The sequence below is a fragment of the Micromys minutus genome (assembly GCF_963924665.1).
Source record: "Micromys minutus genome assembly, chromosome: 10".
Taxonomy (NCBI): Eukaryota; Metazoa; Chordata; class Mammalia; order Rodentia; family Muridae; genus Micromys; species Micromys minutus.
In genome coordinates, this window is record NC_137979.1 from 7449343 (window position 1) to 7465414 (window position 16072).

The following is a 16072-nucleotide window of genomic DNA, read 5'->3' on the forward strand; positions in this document are numbered from 1 at the left end:
CAAGACCCTTTCTCACACATCACAACAGCACACATATAAATACATATGTAAGTTATGTTTCTTTTCATTGAAATAAAAATACAAAATCTGATTTTTAGGGTTACTGCTTAGGAGTTAAGATTACTGAACATGAAAGTTTAAACTATAATGTACATGTTTATAAAAAGCACACATAAACCTACATTGAATGGCCATAAAAATCAAATTCAGATTATGTCCATATACTAGTTCCACAAAACAAACCAATGAAAAGGTAGATTACGTATTAATAAAAATGTAAAAGTGTTTAATAGAGAATAATTTTTATTCCCACCATTATTCATTCAGGAATTTGTAAAGCACCTCTTTCAAAGTTTTAGCTAAAAGACTGCTTTAATCAACAAGATATGGTCCCTATAGCTTAGGGGTGGAAAGTTAAGTAAGAACTCTTACTCAGCAGAACGCCGAACACTTGCATGTAATTAACTTTACTGGCATTCTCCTATCTCATTAAATCTAAGTTGCAGTTTAAAAACGCTCTACAGAGACTGGGGCTGAGGCTCAGTAGCTTGCCAGCCATGCATATATAGGACCACTGCTTCAACCTCCGGCATTACAAAAATGAAAGCACTCAGGGACAGCCCAGCCCTTTCCATTTAAGAGCACAAATATGTAATCCATTCATTAAATACTATCCAAAATAGTAATATTCATTACTGTAGCTAGCTGCTACCATGCCACGGAAATGCAGGGCATTTGTGTGACACACCACAAGTCTGCCCTCATACCCCAAGCTCTGCTTTTGAGAGAGGAGTAAACAGGAAGTACAGTTAGTCTGACAGGACACGGTAGTTAACAACTTTTGTGCCCTGAAATCCCCCCCTAAAACTCTGAGAACTGTTTGAGCTTTTGAAAAGAAATGCAAGAAGGGGGAGGTGAGGCAGTTCCATAACGTGTTCACCATCAGTACCTGAGATCAATCCCCAGCCCTCATAAAATCCATGCAGTTAGCACACATCCATAGTCCCAGCACAGAGATGGCAGAATCAGGGCCTCATGGGTCTCACTGGCCAGGCAACCTGATTGAATCTGCAAGGCCCCAAGTCCCAGACTGTTTCAAAAAATCGGGGAGTGGGAAGAAGCTCAAGGAACAATACCTAGAGGTTAATCTCTGGGATAGGTACATACATATACAAAGGGATACTGCTGGGTTATATAAATTACAGTGACTGCTTTTCTTTAACAAAGTTTATCAAAAAAAAAAAAAAAAAAGAACGTTTTGGTTTCCAATCTCATTTCAGCAAACAGCCCTGATAAAAAGCAAAGTACCACATAGTCAAAACTGAAGTGTTTGTTGGTAAGTCCATGAAGGCACCAACAATCAGTCTTCAAGAATTGATATCTTAAAGAGAAATATAAAGTTAGCACCCTCAAAAAGTTCTAACGAGCCAGCCAGGCTGACTACTGGCTCATTTCATTATAGCACTCAGGAAGCAGAGGTAGGAGGATCTTTTCTAGGTCTACACAGTAAGTTCTAGGGCATCTACAGTTGCACAGTGAGAGACCATGTCTCCAAAAAAGAAAACAAAACAGACATAAATGCTGCCACCTCCTTCCAGACCACACTTGTCCCTGCATTCCCTCCCCACTCCTCATTTCTTCTTCTGTCCCTTATCCCTTACTTCAGTGTGGCTCCACTTTCCATATCAAAACTAATTTCAAACTTCTTCCTCTTGCATCTTTTATTTTCACTAATTCTTCCACTCTACTTTAGCTACAAAAACACACGTGCATTCCACCAGCTCCACACACTCATTTAGCAAATGTTAGCACCTTCCACAACTGTCCATGTTCAGATACTGAGACACAGGCTAGAGAATGAGGCAAAGTTGTATCCGTAGGGGCACAGACAGCCCAACCGTATACTAGGGCCAAGGAACTTCAAAAGAGACCATGGAATAGAGTCCACCAAGGGAAAACTAGAACTTGAGCACGGGACAATACGAAAGGTTCTCATAAACTCTGCAGTAACTGGTTTCATTTTCTGTAACAGAGACACCTGTTGCAGTTTGTTCCGTTCTGTGATTAGAACACTATCTGAAAGCAACTCTGGTTCATTTACCAGCTGCTGCTTGAGTTTCTGCCCTGACTTCCCTCAATAATGTACAGATCCTGGAAGTATAAGCCAAATAAATACTGTCCTCTCCCAAGTTACCTCTGGTCTAAATGTCATCATAGCAAAAAACAAAAACAACAACAAAACCCTAGAACACCACAGACATTTCTGGAATAGAAGTGAGATAATTAGACTTCCATTTTAAAAACATGACCTGGTTGCTCTGCTGAAAACAGAACAGGAGGATCAGCAACAGAGCGGTTGCTTAGAGAATGGCAGGACTTGAAGATGGCAAACTGGGTCAACTTATTTCTCAGTGCCTATGGGCCTGCCTTTGGGATCAAACGCTGGGCCTTGCACATGCTCAACAAGCCACCAAACTGGGCATCCCCTAGAGGCCCTGCATTTATTCTTAACACGGCTTTTAAGGTAGATAAAAGCATATGTTTTCATGACACCTGATTTTAATTCAACATGGAGTACCAAGGAGGTCTGGTAGGTTTTCGGCCATAGAAGCTGACAAAGTTGACATTCAACAAGACGAGGAAGACTAGGATGGGAGTAATGACCAGAGGAGGAGAAGTGGGAGAATGAATTTAGTTGTGATTTTTGTTAAACATGCGCCTATTAGAAGTCTAGTTGAAAATGTTGAATGGGCAGATGGAGGTTAGAAAAAGATTCAGACTAAAGATAAAATTCTCAGCTTTTCTCACTAGATAGGATGAGATCACAAGAGACTAAATATAAATACATCAGAGATCTAAACATAGAGCCTGGGAACACTGCCTCCTTTTTTAAAAGCTGGGGCAACAAAAATGGAAGCAGTAGAAGAAACTGAAAACACACAGTATTATCCAGAAAGCAAAGGAAAGAAAGGTTTCAAAGACATGATTATCAATCAAGCCAAATGCTGCTATCTCAAACTGACTGGGGCGTCTACCCCCAAGGTGCAGCGATAGACCACAGAATAGAGGAGCCAGAAAAGACAAGCAAAAACCAACCAATAATTAAAAACCACAACTTTTTTAGAGCGGTAACTAAGGTAAGAGATGAACATGTTGAGGAAGGCTTTTTAGAAGACGGGAGAGTTTTCCAGCATCATCTTTATATGATTAAAGTGATCCAGGAGAAATAGGACAAAGGTAAACATGCTGAATGAGATCAAGACTGAAGCAATTAACATTCTTGACTAGAGAAAAGAAACAAAACCAAGAGCAAGGGCAGAAACAGAAGATGTGAGTAGAGACGTAGGATGGCCAGGAAATGTTTTCTGACTGCTTTTATTCTGAGTATACAAGAAACTAGTTCATCAGCTGGAAACACAAACGGGGGGTAGGGAATGTGGAACCAAGAGATGAGGGAAAAGGTGTGAAAGCCAGCATGGGCGAGGGGAAAGCACTGGGGCTACAGACTGTGAGAGCACGCAAGGCTATCAAGGCCAGTGGGCACTTGAAAAGAGCTGGCCATGGTCCAGGTAAAAACTGCTAAACAGGCTACAGGTGACAGGGTGGTCAGGAGTGCAATGACAGAGGACAGAGTATAAAGAGACAAGAAAGTAGATACCTTGGGTTCAGAGGTAGCCAAGAATGTTCAAGAGATGTTATGGAGAAAGGAGCCTTCAAAGCAAATGATGCTACCAGCAGTGAGTCACACACACATACACCCTGAAAGTGCATTAAACAGGAGTTGGGAGGGATTTTGAGGCCCCCAGGGAAATGCTAGAAGCTATGCTGTATGAAGTCACTTTAATGTACTATGCTTACTTCTACTGACATGCTAGTCAGCTAACAATAGAGTGTGGTTCCCAGGCACGGAATACCCAAGAATACCACTTAACAGTATTCCTAGGACCAGATTCATCTAACGACCCACTGGACAAAAATGGAAGCAACTAGACTAACCACTCAAAACCTCATCACCCCCAGCCCCCAATCTCTAAACAGGGAAGGATACCCTTACTAAAGAATTGGTAATACTATTTATGAAGTAAAGAGACAAACAAATGGGAAAGAAAACCAGCAGGTGTGACCACACACCTGGTCTTTAATCACACCACTCAGGAGGCAGAAGCAAGCAGAGCTCTGTGAGTCCAAGGTCAGCCTGATAAACATCAAGTTCCAGGCCAGCCACAGCTACACGGTGATAACCTGTCTGAAAAGGAAAAGAAAGAGGAGAAGAAGAAAAGGACTAAAATAAAGCCAGTGCTGACAGACACTACAAGACTTGATTATCTCAGTGACTAGGAAATCTACATGAGCTCCGTAAGACCTAGAGAATGACTCTCCAGGGAGAACCTTTCTTCTACTTCAACTGTATCAAGACCCATCACTGAGCAGAACAGCTGCACTGAGACCTGTAGTTCCCCGCAGCAGGGAGGCGTGAAACAGTGTTGGATAGAGTCCAGGTTCATCCTGCTTTCCTATGCAAAAGGTCACAGTAGAAGACAGATGTACTGTTCAATAGTAAGCAGTTGCTTAACACATGGGGCACCCTAGGGTCTACCCCCAGCATTGAAAAGAAAATTAAAGTCAAAGTAGATGACTTGATAAACCAAATAAAACAAAATAATATTGTACTTTAGTACAATACACTTTCAAAAACTCTACCATGAAGATGTCGTAAGAAATCATAGCATGAATTTCTAGATCAGTCAGGGTTCACACAATCGCTGTAAAAAAAGCATGAAATCTAATGTGAATTCATGTACTATTTTCTAAGAAAGGAGTTGCTGGGCCTTTTGTTTTGTTTTTTTTTTTTTAAACCATAATCTGTCTTTAGCTACATATATTTATAAGTACTATGTAATGTACTTGTGTAATGATAAAGATTACTTATTACTGAAACTGGACATTTCAGTTCAGTTAGCTCAGAAATCCCCTTTGTATGGGATAACAGACTTCTGTAAGAAGGATCAGAAATTCAAGGTCATTCTCAGCTACCCTCACAGCTATGAGCCAGCCTTAGCTCCATGAGACCTGTTTCCAAAAATAAGTGAATCAATCAATCAATCTACAAGAAATCAAAACTATTCATTTTCAATTACTTCTAAAATCCTCCAAGAGGGCTGACACTCAGCAGTTTAGAGCACTGGTTGCTCCCTTGTAGAGGGCCTGGGCTTAATTTCCAACACCCACATGGAGATTTACAACCATCTAAAACTCCAGTTCCAAATAGATCCAATGCCCTCTTCCAGCCTCCATAAGCACTAGACACACATGTGATACACACAAATCCATGAAAGCAAAACACTCATACATATAAAGTAAAATAAATCTAAAAAAAATTTTTTTTAGTCTTACAAAACCTTAAGGAGTTGGAGAGATGGTTAAGGATTTAAAAACACTGGCTATTTCTTCCAGAAGACCTGTATTCAATTCCCAGGACCCACATTACAACTCACAAACATCTCTAACTCCAGTTACAGGGCTTCTGACATCCTCATATAGACATACATGCAGGCAAAATACCAATAAACATGAAATAAAAAATACATTATTTTTAAAAATTAATATCAAGCTCAACCTTAAGCAAATAATTAAATACTTTCATGATTAAAAAGTCTGGTACCTAAAAACATAAAAGCATATTATCCTGGAGAATGTGAAAATAAAGTACCTGAGAAATGCTTTGTGCTAATGCTATTCTAATACACCTTCACAATCTATAATAGCACAGGCAGAGACTACAATATGCCATGCATTGTTCTTAATCATTTTAGGGTTTTCAACTGAGAAAAATGTGTCTTAAGTCTAAAAATCACTCTTACAAAATAGGAACTACCGCCCCCATCAGACACACAACCCTTGAAAGCCTTGCAAACAGTATAAAGGTTTAAAAGAGATCGACAGACAAGAAGAGTTAAACTGAAGGGGTTGGAGATAGAAGAGCAGGGAAAAAAAGAGAAAATGGAGAGCGATAACCTTCCCAAAAGTGATACGGAGGCCTATGACTGTGCAAGCATCCTGATACACAGAGAGAGGGACAGAATCACCCTAAAACAAAATGCCCCTACTAGACACCAAAAGCTAGCAAATAGAGCCCAATGCTAGGAATGAACTCCTTTTTTGGAGGTGTTGGCAAGTAAGGTTCCATAAGCCCTAAACACTACAGGTTACTTATGCCAGTGCTACTGGTTACCCTCCAGAACTTGATATTAAGACCCACTGCTGCCAATGCTATGTACCTAAGTCACAGAGTCACAGAACATGGAGATAATGTGCTGGTTCTGACCTTGAAGTCTCATTACTACTGGCTAGCTTTCATAATTCCAGAAGGTACTATACATGCTATTGCAGTCATCATCAATCTAAGCAGCTGAGAACCTTGCAAACTACAATGCCAACAGTTCTAGCAAGACATGTCCACTGGTACAATAGTGACACAGACATGGGACTCACCAACCACTTTCTAACTGGCTCTAAGTCCCACTCCGTAAGATGAAACCCATACCTGGCACCATTTTGGGGTAAGAACCTGGGGCTCACAGGCCTTAGGGGAGAACATATCACTCTTATTCTGCTAAATGGACAAAGTATTAAACTGACTCCTAATGCCATATTGTTATACCTATACATTAATGATCTCTCAACTCTCATTAGAAAAGCTTCTAATTGCAGTAGAGGGTGATTAACACAGAGACCCACAAGTGACTACGGTGCAGAGAATAAGAGCCTGCAAAATGCTCAGTCCTGACTGAACATCTATACTGTACACTCTGCTCCCAAGGCTCAGGGATCATTTCAGGAGAGAGTAGAAAGGCTAAGAGCCTTGTGGTGAATGAACACAAGGAACAGTGTCCCCCAGTCAGGAACAGGCAGCCGTACACATGAACGCACAGCGGTTTTTCTTGTCATAGCACACATTAACCAGTGCAACTCAAGCTAATCCAATCCCAGCATGGAGAGAGGAGGTGAACACCGAGTCCCACCCCTAGCAGAGGCACCATTGGCAAGTGATAGCTTCTGAGAAAGGGGAATTTCCCCCAAGAGTGTTGTTGCTGGTCAGATGACCACACTCCAGAGGCTCATAAACCCAGGAACATATTGACAACCCAAATGAGACCTGATGGGTGGGGAGGAGAAAAACAAGGATACAAAGTTGGGTGGGTTGGGAGTGGGAGGGGCATGGGAGTTGAGGAAAGAGGTGAGTAAAGTCAAGACTCGATTCTCAAAGAACTATTCATAGAAAAAGAACCTCCACCAACTTTTCAGTATTTCAAATATTCCAACGGTTAGAAATAAGAACATCTTGGGTTTTACTTAGTCTCAAATAGTATTTCAAATAAATAAAAAATTATGAGTCCTTATTTTCTTAGCGAAGTTATTTTAGCATGTCTCAATGCTGTTGTGAGTCTGAAGTACTTACAAACATTCTGTCACTTTAATTATTCACTGAAGTAAATTCCATCTTAACCATTTTCAGTGCACTGTGAACCTTTCATCTGCAGAACAGAAATTCCTTACTATTAAGTAACTGCATCAGCCACATTATTTATCAACTTTTTTTCAGACTTATTTGCTCTTATTTTTCCCTATAAGAGCATTTAACATAAGCCTGTATGTATGTCTGTGTACCGTGTGTGTGTGTGTGTGTGTGTGTGTGTGTGTGTGTGTGCAGTGCCTTCAGAGACCAGAAGAGCGGAGCATATGACCCACTGGAACTGAAGCTGCCATGAGAATCAAACCAGAGTCCTCTGGAAGAGCAGCAAGTGCTGCTGAACTGTCTCTCTAGCACCAAACACATCAGTGTTTAATAACTCCTTTCTGCCAAGCAATTCTACCTCCTGTTGATCCACTATCATCTCCACCTCCTGCCTTTCCTCTGTTCTCTCGAATGCACATGCAGACACATACACAGACACGTTCAGACAGCACAGTCCTCTGACCTCATGACCCTCGCCTTTTCTAACCACTGCTCACATTTACGGGGAAAAATGCAAACAGCACAGTCACAAAGACACCTCCCCCTCCACAAGCTGCTGTTCCAGCAATAGTCATCTATCAGCTCAAGTGACTGTCCACCTGGAACTCTCAGACAGGAAGAAGCCTCGGGCTCAAAAGCATCAAGAAGAAATCTGTTGAACAATCCCCAGGTTCAGATCTCTGTAAGGGACTATTCTATAATCAAGAATCTTCCTTCCACTGGCAATGAACAACTAAAGTAGGCCACACTGGTGGCTCTCAAGCTGGCCGAGGGTGAGCAGCCATCCTTGAGCAGGTTGTATGAGACACCATTCACAGCCTGTCTTCAGTATTCTTTACTGACCCTGCAATCAGTTTCCCTGAGGTTTATCATGCCAGGCTGTCAGGTATGCTATCAAGTAACCCCTAAAAGAAATAACATCCTAAAACTATCACAACTCTCTACCACTAAAATCTAAAGGGTTACCTTTTTAATGATCCTAAGAACAATTACAATGAAAAAAAAAAAGGAAACAACCAATAAGTTTAAAAACAGAAAAGTACCTGTTTTCAGGTACTTGTGGCTTTCTTTGATATTCCTAAAAATAGCTATTTAAAAAAAAAAAAAAGACTAACAGCCAAAAATGGAGGTGCATGTTCTTAATCCCAGCATTTGGGAGGCAGATACAGACCTCTATGAGTTTGAGGCCAGCATCTACAAAGCAAATTCTAGGACAGCCAGGGCTGCTATACAGAAAAAACCCTGTCTTGAAAAACAAAAACAAAAACAAAAAAAACAACAACAACAAAAAGACTAACAGCCAATGTGTAAACTTGGAGAGTTCTATCTGAATTGTCACAGTCTACACAATGACAAAACAGTTCCAGCACTGACAAATCACAAAGGCCCACTAATTCAAAAGCTAACTGTACACACAGGGGTGACCCTTTATTACCTTGTAATGATGCAGATGGGCTTTGCAGGACATTCAATTGGACTTCTGAAGGAGTCAAACACTGAATGATGGAGACGTTCTGCAAAATGTATCATTAGGTGATCTCCTCACCATATGACTGTTATAGAGTATACTTTACACAAACCCAGACACTACCGAATCCTACAGGCTTAGATTATATGGTATATATGCTCATATAACTCCTCCTACAAGAAACACAACATTTAAAGAACTGTTGGAGCTGGAAAGATGTCTCAGCAGTTGAGAGCACATACTGCTTTTGCAGAGGAACCAAGTTTGGTTCTTAGCACTCACAACTGGTGGCTCAAACTGCCTGTAGCTCCAGGGGATTCCATTCCCTCCTCTGGCCTCTGTAGGCGCTTATTACCCACACCTGAACACATTAATACACATAATTAAAAATAAAAACAGAAATCCTATTTTTTTTAAGAAAAGAGAAACTATGGCTCAGGGAGATAGCTCAGTTGCTTAGAACACCAGTAACTCTTGTGGACAATCTGGGTACAGTCCCCATGTAGATGGTAGCTTGGCTCACAACCATCTATAACTCCAGTTCCAGGAAATCTGACACACACTCTGACCTCCATGAGCAGGCACCAAATACAAACATGGTATACATACATACATAGATACATACAGACATATATATATATACACACATATATATATATATATATATATATATATATATATACACATATATATATATACATATATATATACATGCATGCATGCACACATACATACATGCATGCAAAATCTTTTACCTAAAATAAAATCTAAATTAAAAAATAACTTTTTTAAAGAAAGTGAGGGCCACATGGTGGCTCTGAACCATCTAAAATGGAATCCAATGCCTCTGGCATACAAGAGTATATGCAAATAGAGCACTCATATACATAAGATACATAAATAAATTTTTAAAACTTTTAAAAAAAGAAACTATCATGATTCTCTATCAATAACATGTGTGGGAGTTACTTTTCTTATTCCTAGAAAAACACCAAATATGGGGTCTCTACCCATCTAAAATCAGAATGTTCTATCAAATGTACTCTCCCCTTATTATTGCTAGGAACAGCCATAAAAAGACAATGCTGTTGACTAGAAAATCATAATGTAGCACATAAGTCACTATTTGTAAGTCATACATGAAAATACAAAGATAAAATGACAACGGGTTAGGGCTGCAACTGACTGAGGTAGAATGCATGAGGCCCTGGCTTGATCTCACCTGAAAACATCAACAGAAGACAGCAGAAACTTCATGTTCACGGTAAATGCGATGTTACTCCCCACCTTCCTCTTCCTGAGGTAATGCTGCAGTCAAGCCAGGGCTTCCTGCATGCTGGGAGACACTCTTACCCACCAGGCTACAGAAGTCTTCAGTTTAGTTTGGTCTGGTTTGGTTTGGTTTGGGTTGGTTGGTTGGTAGGTTGGTTGTGGGGGGGTGGTTTTTGTTTGAGGGGCTGTTTTGTTAATTGATTCTGTTTTGAAATAGGGTTTCACATAGCTCGGGCTAGACTGGAACTTGATAAGCAACCAAAAATAACCTTTAACCTCTGATCCTCCTGCCTCTACCTCTAACCGCCCCAGTGCTAGGAATATAGGAAGCCACCACAATTTATGCAGTGCTGGGGTTCAAACTCAAGGCCTCGTGCATACTAAACAAATTAACAACTCATGTGTGTCCTTGGCCTACATCTTTTTTCCCCTGTAGAGACAGGTCTCATTCTGTGGTTCTGGTTGGCTTGGAACTAGACCAGACTGGCCTTAAGCTTAAGAGATCCACCTGCCTGCCGCCTCCCAAATGCTGTGATTAAAAGTGCATACCACAGTGCCTAGCCCACACTCACTTTAATCATAGTTGTAATTCTATCAGCAAAGTCCAAACAGCACCACACATTACTAACAATTCTCTTGTCGACACTATTTAGTTAATAGTCTATTTTTTATGGTAAACAAGGAGACAAAACAAAATTGCTAGAAAGGTATTTTATTTAAGATAGTTCTTTTTTTCTACCCATCAACTCCTTTCTTTTTGTAGTACTTAAGATGGAACACAGAGCCTGGTATACACATGCTAGGGAGGGGTATTACCATAAGCCACATCCCCAGCTCTGCTAAAAATGAAATAAAAGAAAATGGCTAAACTATCCAAAACTAAAGAAAGCTACTAACTTGTCTTTTGCATCTCATTCAGTTCAAGCTGGTCTCGAGTTTGTCATATAGGTAAAAGACAGACTCAAACTCATGACCCTTCTGCCTCCGCCATCACAGGTGCTGGTAGTAAAGCTTCCACTCTCGCACCAGCTCGTGGTGCTGGTGACTGACCGAGCCATTCGATCAACTGACCCATATTCCATGCCCATCTTTGGGGATTTTTTTTTGTTACTGTTTTGTAAGTATGTCTATATATGTCACTTATATTTGGGCGCTCCATGTGTTGGGATTCTGTAAACCCCACCCCTCAATTACCTGGCAATAGCCAGATATGCCCCGCCCCAGTTACCTGACACTATAGAAGGGCCTGCTTGCCCACTCCTCTCTCTTGCTCTGCCCTCTTTCTCTCCCACCTTGTCCCTCCTCTTCCCCTTCCCTCCCCCCCTTCATGTGCTCATGGTCGGCCTCTACTTCTCTAATCCTCTATTCCTCTCTTCTCTCTCTCTGCCTCTACTACCCTCTTAACTCCCCCCATGACCTGAATAAACCCTATATATCTGTACTATACCGTCCTGTGGCTGGTCCCTCAGGGGGAAGGGATTCCGAAAGTGGGGCCCCCCTTACCCCCAGGCCTCACCGCACCTCCATGGGCCATACCCCCCCCCCAACTCTCTTCATCCTTTTCCTAACATTGGTGCCGAAATCCGGGACGTCATCTTTTAACAACACTGGTGCCCCATGTGAGATTAGCTATCTCTTTTTCCTTTCACCATGAAGACCAGAAGAGGGCGTCATATCCCCGTTACAGACAGTTGTGAGCCATCAGGTGTGGGTGCCGGGAACTTATCTCCAATCCTCTAGATGAACAGCAAGTACTAGTTTAACCACGGAGCAGGGATTTTTAATATACAAAATGTTATTACAGAGATTCTTACTGGAACAGAGCTGGAATCACACTATCGTTAAGAACACCGCATCAAACTCTAGTCCAGGAGAAAATAAAAACACCATCCTGTTGAAACTGTTTTTCCTTTCGCTTTAAAGCCTACACAAATTTTTATTAAGCTGACAAATAAAACCATAACCCAATAATCTTAGCCTTAAAAAGTTACTCATTAACTTTTAAGTAGGATGCTAACAATGAGTACTTCCTGAAGTTCACCAGCCGTCTTTCCCAAGGGAAGTAGCCCTAGGGGTTTGAGGAGGTCCTCAGTTGCTACATGGAAACCACAGAACGAACTTTATGCACAAGTTTAAGACAAATAATTTGGGGCTTTGTTCCCTTCCACAAAAGCATTCAAAATCTCTCTGCGCTTAGTATGTGTCTAATGAGTATGCTGGGTAAACAGTGATGTTTAACCACCAAAGCGACATTAGGTCCCTTCTCCTAAAGTTCTGAGTTCTCCCTGGCTCGTAGAGATAGATTGAAGACCATGCCACAGTCCCTCAAAAGCACATACATTTCTTTACTCCTACTAATTAGAAAGATGGGCCTCAAAATATACTCCAAACATCTTTCTCAATTATTTTCAAAGAGAAGAAATCGGGCCTGCTAAGAAACAGAAATTTGTAACCCAACTTCTCTCAAAAAATGCCACATCTCAAAGGTACTGTCTGCAAGGCTGGAGATAGTGCCTGACTAGTTATCAATAGTTTACCATGGGAAGGGGGTCAGAAACTTGCTAGGTATCCTATCCAATAGTCGTTCATCTGAATCAAGAAGCTATGTGCCTAATCTTACTAGTAGGAACAGCTTTGTACGGTGTTTTGAGATCAGTCATTACATCAGTGTTTTTATTGAGCATGTATTATGCGGTAAGCCCTTTAATAGAGCATTTCATTTTTTTTTCCTTTGTAGTGGGTGGGAGTACTGGGGAAATGAACCACTCTGGGCCTCCTACATGCAAGGCAAGTTCCCTGCCCACCACTAAGCTGTACTCCCAGGCCCAGAACGTTTCATTTCTGCGCTCTGCACATCACCACCAAACTCGCCCAGGAAAGCTCAGCAGCAGCAACCACTGCTGCTAAAGCGGAATTCCCAGGGTTGCCCGAAATCAGCCGGCATGGGGCAGCTCCTCAGCTCGAAACGCGACGTCAGCGAGCCGCTACCTACCACACCCGTTAGTAATGCTCACCACCGTGGCTGCGAGCTCCCGGTGCAACAACCTGTAAGAGTCGCCGGAGCGACTGCGAGGCAGTGGACCGGCTTCCTCTCCCGGGGTCCCGGGCAGGCCGGGCGGGAGTCCTGGTCCGGGAGCCCAGCCGCTCCGCGCCGGTCCAGACTGGCGGGGATGCGGACTGGGGGAGGGGTCCTCAGCGCCTTCCCCATGGGGAAGGTGCAGGCTACGGTGGAAGCTAGCCTCACAGAGAATGAAGAGAACCATACGCCGGTCCTCCTCGCGTGAGGACCTCGCCCAGACTGGAAAATGGAGCCGCCGCAGCCTCAGCCCGCAGCCCCAGTCTGCTGCCCTAGTCCGCAGGGCGGAGAGGCCCGGACCGCGCTCGCCCTCAACCTTCCGAGGGGCGGCTCTGCACTCGGCGCTCCGGGCGGCGGGGCCATCGTAGGCCCTCTCCCACACTCACCGTCGCCTTTGTCTCCGCCGCCTGCTCCAGCCGCGCGGCTCCGAGCGCCGGCTCCGAAGCTCCTAAGATCTCCACACACCAGCAGCTGCGCTCCCAGCTTCGGGCTCCGCCCTCCCGCCTAGGCTCTGGCGCGCAGAGGCGGAGCCACAAACGGTGTGTGCGGCTGCGCGGCTACGCCCCCGCCACAGGGACACGCCCTGGCCCTCCAGTAGGCGGGCTGGCCGCTGCGAGGCCCCGCCCAGTGAGGGCGTGGCGAGACCTAGGGGATGCTAGGCGCTCACAGAGTGACCGCTGGGTGGGCGATGGGGAAGATGGATGCCGCGGCCTCGCGCCACAACACCTTCCTATCTGGATCCGGTCATAGACGCGCCCGGGCGAGCGAGGGCGCTGTCTGGCAGAGCTGGCCGGCATCAGATGTCTCTCAGTAGCAGTCGAACTGTTTGTCCAAATGCTCAGATAATGTTACTTAAAGGAATCAGAATCACTGACTCATTGGAGAGCCAAGAATACTACCTGGCATTTGAAAAGTGTCCAGTGCATCTCTGTGACTTCTTGTGGGATCTTTGTTTTGTCGTTGTTTGAGAGAGGGTCTTTTTGTAACCCAGAGTGGCCTCAAACTCACTATACAGCACAGCTAAGGATGGCCTGGATCATGTGATCCTCCTGCCTGCATCTCCCAAGTGCTAGGATTTCAAGAGTCACATGCCTAACGACTTTTGTAGTAGAACCCTGGCTGACCTAGAACTCACAGCAGTCCTCCTGCCTCAGCCACCACATTCTGTTTTAAGACATTAGCTGAACACTTTACGTACCCAGAAGCAAGAAGCAAATGGGTGGCTTTCCACTGAAATCTAGCAGCACATACTCAGACCAGGAGCTTCGTGACCGTCACTATTGATAGGCAGTTTTTAGTAGTTCAGTCCCAAACGTGGAGAACTCCTTGGTTCCTCTTATTCTCGTTTTTTTATATCCATTCTGTCCATAAAGGTAATTGGTATGGCTCTATATTCAAAATGAGACAAAATCAGATTGTTCACATAAATCTTTTCTATCACCCGTGGTCTCAACCACAATTCAATGGCTTTTTTAAGGCTTTCCCTGACCACCATCAACAAACTGTGTTGTCAAGACAACAGGGAGAATATCCTCCCGAAAGGATAGTCAGCTCAGGTCTCATCTGATCAAAATCCCCCAGTGTTCCAGTGACTGCAGAAGATAAGATCTTTACGGTGGCTGACAAAGTCCCTGGGATTTCTTTCCCTATAGGTCTCAGAATTCATCTCCCACCTCGCTGAGGCTTCCAGAGTCAGACTGCACTGAAGGGCTAAGGACATTCTTTAATGTCTACCTGCACCCCTCAGCTCCACTCAGACCTTCTTTAACAACGACACTTAGCCTAAACCCACTACTTTACATTGCTATAGCCTCAATCAATCTGCACAGTCTATCCCAGAAATTTGTTCTTGTGCGTCCTCCCCAGTAGAAGTTGGGTGCTTGGGTTAGCCTGACTTGATTTCTGCAATGCTTGCTCTGACTTGGTGAGTACTTTACCACTGAGCTACACACATGCAGAGCTTGGACGCTGGGGGTTCTAATCTGTTCTGTCCCAAGTGCTTAGAGGAAATGAAAAAATTTCAAATACCCCCCAAGATGTTCAACAACAGAAATAATCCATTTTATTTTCAGTTTACTCTTGATTATACTTTCTGACAGTCAACCAACCATTAGACTGTAACCTACATCAAACCATAAACATTTGGACTTCTCAGTTCTTTTGTGTTCAGTAACTATTTACTTGATATTTGATGCAATTTTAGGCCAGTGACATCCATGTATTCTATTTTACTGAGTAAGAATAATGTGATAGGGTAGAGAAAATTTGATATAATACTTAAAGGCACTTGTTTCAAAAAACTTTCCTTAGGCAAAAAAAAAAAAAAAAAAAAAAAAAAAAAAAAAGCCCAAAAACTTCCCAAGTGTTGTATATTGCTTGCATACAAATATGGTCACCTTATACAATATTTTTTCCATTTATCCATAAAAGGTAACAATCCTGATGGGAATGGTTACACACTATTTTATATGTTATAAAAGTGTGAGGCTGGGCAATGGTGACCTATGCCTTTAATCCCAGCACTTGGGAGACAGAAACAGGTGGATCACTAAGAGTGTGAGACCAACCTGGTCTACAGAGCAAGTTTCAGGACAGTAAGCGCTATATGGAGAAATCCTGTCTCAAAAAACCAAATAAATAAATAAGTGTGTGTGAGAGAGGGAGAGAAAGAGACACACACACACACACACACACACAGAGAGAGAGAGAGAGAGTTCTGTTCAATGAGATGAGTGTTGTT

General features: G+C 42.9%; 1 protein-coding gene across 1 annotated transcript in view; it reads right to left on the reverse strand.

Annotated features, from left to right (window-relative positions):
• Positions 1-13852, reverse strand: part of CDC42SE2 (CDC42 small effector 2) — a 65481-nt gene extending 51629 nt beyond the window's left edge. The window contains exon 1 of the mRNA XM_080923018.1: positions 13719-13852. The gene's annotated coding sequence lies outside the window, so the exon portion shown is untranslated. The remainder of the gene's footprint in view (positions 1-13718) is intronic.
• Between the last annotated feature and the right edge of the window lie 2220 nt (positions 13853-16072).